We start from the raw sequence: 6643 nt of genomic DNA, 5'->3' as shown, positions 1-6643 counted from the left end.
TTACTCACTGTCCGGCAGAGTCTCCGTCTATGAATGTCAGTCACCTCCAAGACACTTTCCTGAAGGTGTTCCCGCTAGAAGTATCTTACAGCAGGCAGTCAGAGGGAGGGATCCGCTACCACCCCCATCATCAGCGTCAGAGATGCCACCTTCTCTGGAGCGCAGATAAGGATCTCCACACCGGACTCACTCTCCAAGCTCAGCGGGACACACCGTAGTCTGTTCGGGGTAATTCAGCTTAACTTTGCCGTCAGATGCAAGTACGGAGCGGTTACCACAGCTGTTAATGCCGCACCGAGTACGCAGCACCAGCGCACCTCTCTCCGTCCCCTCAGCGAGCTCTCCACCAACCACCTCTCCCAACTGTCACTAGCCTAACCACCTGACTGGTCATGTGACCTGCTCCTGAACTCTTGAGCAGTTGCTGGGGCTGCTGGGAGCTGCGGTCTGTCAGTTATATAATGAGCACTGTAGTGTGATGCACAATGTCAGATATACTGTAATACTTCACATTGTGGGGTATTACGTATATATCCCTTTTGGAAGCATGGTAAGTCTTTGTCACTTGTTGTTATGGTTATAGATAAATCTCTAATAACAAAGAGGTGAAAACATTAAGTATACCTTGGTCAAAACTAATGTAACACCTCGGCAACAGACACTACAGTAGCTACAGGTGGAGCCACACTCATCTAGCCTTCTCTGCTGCACCTAGGCACACCATGGTTTATTAGCATAAACCCTTCATCTATTGTTCTCAGCTGCAATACAATACAGAGAGAACAATACAGCAGGGGATTAAGTCATTACAGCAGGGGATTAAGGGGGTCATTCCAAATTGATTGCAGGAGGAAATGTTTTATCAGTTGGGCAAAACCATGTGCACTGCAGGGGCGGGGGCAGATATAACATGTGCAGAGAGAGTTAGATTTGGGTGGGTTATTTTGTTTCTGTGCAGGGTATATACTGGCTGTTTTATTTTTACACTGCGATTTAGATTTCAGTTGAATACACCCCACCCAAATCTAACCCTCTCTGCACATGTTACATCTGTCCCCCCTGCAGTGCTCTTGGTTTTACCCAATTGCTAACAAACTTGATGCTTCGATCAACTCAGAATTAGGCCCTAAGTCCGGCTGCCTTGGCTCAGTTAATCCTATTAAAAGCCAAGATAAAGATGGCTCCATCTGTACATATGTGTCCTTGTTCATCCGGCGGGTAATCGCTTGTCGCATTTATACGCATTGCAGGAGCGATTACCTGCAGCTTGCTGTGGGTGTATGGCGTGTGTACGCTCCATGCTTCCCCACTGTGACTTGATTGCAGGATGACCAAGGACACATCTGTATATAAAAAAACAGGGGTGTTATTGATATGTAGAATGCGTGACATGTAGCTATGCACAGACCCCAGTGCTTTGATTTTTGGTTCTAATTCAGCATCATGTTTTGCTTTTGGTAAAAGCACCCACAAGTGTTTTGGTTCAGATTTGGTGTTTACTTCTGTTTAAAAAAAAACATTGATAATCATTGGAAAAAGTTGGATTTAAAATCCAGATTATGAACCGCAGGAAGATCGTATCTCCTCGGAAGATCTGGATCGGGTTTTGGTTTGGTTTAGATCTATAAAGTTTGTTTGGTTTTGAATTTCTGTAGAAACGAACATCTCTAGTGACATGTGGCTATCTGGATTCTGGTCATCTCTTCTTGCACTCACATACAGGTAAAAAATATCAAAGGATCAAACACTACTAGACATATTCCACACAGTTTGTAATCTATATAATCCTCTGTCCGTGTGGATTGTATTATATTGGCCAAACAACGGGAACATTTAAAGAACGAATGACCTTACATAGGTTGGAGATCTGTGCAGCATTGCAGGCAGAGATATTGATCAACCAGTGGCCAGGTCATTTGAATTATGCCAAACATTCCTTGTCCAGTCAATTACCAAGAGGAGGCAACAGAGCTAGCGTTCTCCCACATCGTGAATCTAGAGGGATATTTACTTTGGACACTTTAGCGCCGAAAGGACTTAATGAAAAATATATGGCAGAAACATATTTATCTAATGTTGTTTTGACTTATGCTATTTGCAGATCTTGAAACAAGTCTATTTAATTATTTTCTAGGCCTTTTATATCTCTTGGTGATCTCTCGTGATAGACATGAATATATTTTTTGTATGTAAGTTTACCATTATTGGCGGTGCCCATATATTATCATATATTTTTCATACATTTTAATAATACTTTTGCCCAATCATTTTATTACTTGCTGCAGAGCCCTACAGTACAATACAGTTTTAGAACTTTTATACTTGTATTTGATAATGCAGCAAACGCTAACCAGTTCATTACTATTTACTTTCTCTTCCCAGTGAGTTGCTGAGCCCAGCGACTGTGGTTGCTAGGTAACCGTATGATTTTATCAGACCCCACTGCTCTGCATGAGCTTCCCGAAAGTCCTGCCTCCGACCACCGAGTGAGTAGAGTTAATCCTGCAGTGAACATATTGCACATCTCCACTACTTATAGTAAGACCTTGTGAAAATTACACTTCATATAAATATGTTTAGGAAAGGAACCAGCAGCACATCACTGCCCCACTGACAGCAGCACATCCCTGCCTCACTGACAGCAGCACATCCCTGCCTCACTGACAGCAGCACATCCCCGCCTCACTGAAATCAGCACATTCCTGCCTCACTGACAGCAGCACATCCCCGCCTCATTGACAGCAGCACATCCCCACCTCACTGACAGCAGCACATCCCTGCCTCACTGACAGCAGCACATACCTGCCTCACTGACAGCAGGACATCCCCGCCTCACTTACAGCAGCACATCCCCACTCACTGACAGAAGCACATCCCCACCTCACTGACAGCAACACATCCCCACCTCACTGACAGCAACACATCCCCACCTTACTGACAGCAGCACATCGCCACCTCACTGACAGCAGCGCATCCCTGCCTCACTGACAGCAGCACATCCCCACCTCACTGACAGCAGCACATCCCCACCTCACTGACAGCAGCACATACCCGCCTCACTGACAGCAGCACATCCCCGCCTCACTGACAGCAGCACATCACAGCCTGACTGACAGCAGCACATCCCCGCCTCACTGACAGCAGCACATCCCCGCCTCACTGACAGCAGCACATCCCCACCTCACTGACAGCAGCACATCCCCACCTCACTGACAGCAACACATCCCCATCTCACTGACAGCAGGACATCCCCACCTCACTGACAGCGGCACATCTTCGCCTCACTGACAGCGGCACATACTAGCCTCACTGGCATCAGCACATCCCTGCCTCACTGACAGCAGCACATCCCAGCCTCACTGACAGCAGCACATCACTGCCTTACTGACAACAGCACATTGCCTGCCTCACTGACAGCAGTGCATCACTGCCTCACTGACAGCAGTTCATCACTGCCTCACTAACAGCAGCACATCCCCCCACACTGACAGCAGCACATCACTGCCTCACTAACAGCAGCACATCCCCCCACACTGACAGCAGCACATCCCTGCCTCACTGAAATCAGCACATTCCGGCCTCACTGACAGCAGCACATCCCCACCTCATTGACAACAGCATATCCACCCCTCACTGACAGCAGCACATCCCTGCCTCACTGACAACAGCACATTGCCTGCCTCACTGACAGCAGTGCATCACTGCCTCACTGACAGCAGCACATTAGTGCCTCACTGACAGCAGCACATCCCTGCCTCACTGACAGAATGACATCCCCGCCTCACTGACATCAGCACATCCCCGCCTCACTGACATCAGCACATCCCCACCTCACTGACAACAGCACATCCCCGCCTCACTGACAGCAGCACATCACTGCCTCACTGACAGCAGCACATCCCTGCCTCACTGACAGCAGCACATCCCCCCACACTGACAGCAGCACGTCACTGTGCCACTGACAGCAGCATATACCCACCTCACGGACAGCAGCACATCACTGATAGCGGCTCATCACAGCCTCATATAAATATAAATTTCTGACAGAAATTTCTTAAAAATTTAAAATTTTCTAAATAATTCAAAGGGCCTGACATCAATGACAACTTCCTCCTCAGACCACATCCCAGAAGAGGTAAGGATTATTCCCCAAAACACAGTAAATGCAAAACCAGGCCATCATGCACCAGAATGCAATATTTAATTTAACTGATCCCAGGTGAGAACTGTAATGGGGCAGTAATATAATGGTAATACATGAAATGAGATTTACAAGTAGACTAACTTCACAATACAGTCTCATAGTTACTGGTAGCGATATCACTAATGAAGTATTCCTATTAAACTACAGAATGTTTTCTTAAGACAAATTCTATATACTGTACATACAGTACACAAAAACTGCATATTCACGTAAATCTAAGTTACAGTAAACTGTGTTCTGCTAGCACTTTTAAAATACCCCTTTAAGTAATGGAGGGTCAGAATACCAATTTCCCCAATACTGAAATAGATGTGAATGCTGGTAGTCCAAGTCACATCTGAGCCTTCGTGTGCATGTTGGGACCCTTAAAGTGAATGCTCAACTCACAGTCAGAAAGTAACGTTACAGTGCTGACGTATATATATATATATATATATATATATATATACAGTAAAGGTATCACATAGTATGGGGGAGGTTTATCAAAGCTTGGAAAGTAAAAGAGTGGAGAAAGATAAAGTACTAACCAATCAGCTCCCAACTGCCATGATACAGGCTCTGTTTGAAAAACGATAGGAGCTGATTGGTTGGTAGTTTATCTCGCTCCACTTTATCTCTCCCCAAGATTTGATAAATCTCCTCCTACAGTATGTCTGTTACATAACAGCGGATGCTTATGAACATATACTACATCAACCCAGAAATAGTAAGTACTGCTCTCTCACTTTAGCGGGACTGTCTGCATTGAACCACAAGTCTCAGCCAGTGTGCTTGCTGTAGTCTCTACTAGCTGCTTATCTGTATCACTCTGCTCAGTGGCATCTCTCGGCTCTCCTCTCTCTGTCTCTCTGTGACTTTAATGCTAAGTACACATTGCTGCCCCTAATGCCCCAATACATAGGTTTTCCATAGTACCCCTTTATTCCAGGACACCTTTGATTTACACAGATTCTGTGGATGATTAAAACCAGGTGAAATGCAGGCCTGAATTTAGCCAGTCAAAGAACCTGTGTAATTCATTCATATTGTGGATTAACAGGATATTATGGCAACCGTGCTAATACACTCCTTCAACCCATTTACATAAAACCACACGTACATGTTTACCAAAGTCTATAACAACGAGGTGAGTGATTGTTACTTTTACACTTTGCAGAACCAGAGCACCCAATATGTATATTCACCTTCACCCACATCAAACCCATTTACCAATTTACCCCCTACTCAACATCCTCTACTTTCTCTCATCCAGCATTCATAAACCATCCATTAAGCAATTCACCCTCCCAGCACCCTTTAACATATTCATCCATACTATCAGTATCCGTTAATGTCCCTCTACCAGGAAACCATTTATCCATTCACCACCAGCATCCGTTAACCCACTCCCCTCAAGAATCCATGAATTAATTTACTCACTCATGAATCAATTTACTGACTCACTCATTAACCTATTCTTCTTGTAGAATCCATTTATCAAGTCCTCCTCACAGCACCTATTAATCCATTCACTCTTGCACCCAATAACCTCCCCCCACCCAGCATATATTAATACGTCACTCTCAATACTCATTAACCTTTCTCTCACAGCTATCAATCACACACCCAAAAAACATTAGAAAGCTCACTTACCTGCCTGCTCCTGCTCAAACAGCTCTTCGTTCTTCTTGTACACCTTGGGTGGTGGAGCTTGCATAATTGGCTGTGTTAGAGCGGAGGGGAGTAGAGGGAAGGGGATGGTTTGCCCATGCTACTGCCACCTGGCTAATGACTCTGACAGCCAGAGAAGCAGGCTGCAGCAGGTGTAAATACTTAATAGCAGGTGCAGCTGCAGATACGGCTGTCATCAGCAGTAAACATAATTAGCATGTCAGAGACATCCTTCATATTTCTTCCTAAAAGCCTCAATGGGCTGCCCAATCAGGTCTCGGTGCCCTTAGGCAGCTGCCTAAAGCTGCCTAATGGAAGAGCTGACTTTGTACACACCGATTGTCGGCCTGATATGTTATGCTTGATGGCACAATTGAGTAGGCATTTACATGTGCCAGTCACAGTTGAGATATCAGTCACTGGTGGTCCCTGCAGCAAGTGTGTGGGTGGTATAGAATAAAGATATATAGCTGTGCTGCAGGGCCAACGTGATATGTATGTGAGTAACGCTGTTCACAGACATATCTGGGGTACACACCTGCCGACGCACCCACGATATATCGGCAGTTGAAATGGCTGATATATTGGCCAGTGTGTATCCACTTTTACTGTCACCCCTCCAACTGATTGTTTTTGTTAAATCAACTTTGCTTAAAACAACACTGGCCTCTGTGCCATTCTTTAAAATGCCCCAATTTGAGAAGGTTCTCACTGGCCATGAAATGGCTGCCATCAGAATCACCTGTAAAGTAAGTTTGTGATCACGGTATATTGGGAGGAATGTATGAA

General features: G+C 45.3%; 1 long non-coding RNA gene across 3 annotated transcripts in view; it reads left to right on the top strand.

Annotated features, from left to right (window-relative positions):
- Window positions 1-413: 413 nt before the first annotated feature.
- Window positions 414-6643, top strand: part of LOC134928587 (uncharacterized) — a 76899-nt gene continuing 70669 nt past the window's right edge. For 2 of the 3 annotated variants that reach the window (XR_010177949.1, XR_010177948.1), the window contains exons 1-3: window positions 414-550; window positions 1656-1722; window positions 2383-2486. This is a non-coding gene — a long non-coding RNA (uncharacterized LOC134928587). Of the gene's footprint in view, window positions 551-1655; window positions 1723-2382; window positions 2487-4087; window positions 4178-6643 lie in introns of those variants that run through there. The other variant, XR_010177950.1, reaches the window with a different exon arrangement.

Source organism: Pseudophryne corroboree, chromosome 5 (genome assembly GCF_028390025.1).
Source record: "Pseudophryne corroboree isolate aPseCor3 chromosome 5, aPseCor3.hap2, whole genome shotgun sequence".
NCBI lineage: Eukaryota > Metazoa > Chordata > Amphibia > Anura > Myobatrachidae > Pseudophryne > Pseudophryne corroboree.
Note: the sequence above shows the minus strand (reverse complement) of the source record. Positions and strands in the feature narration are given on the sequence as shown.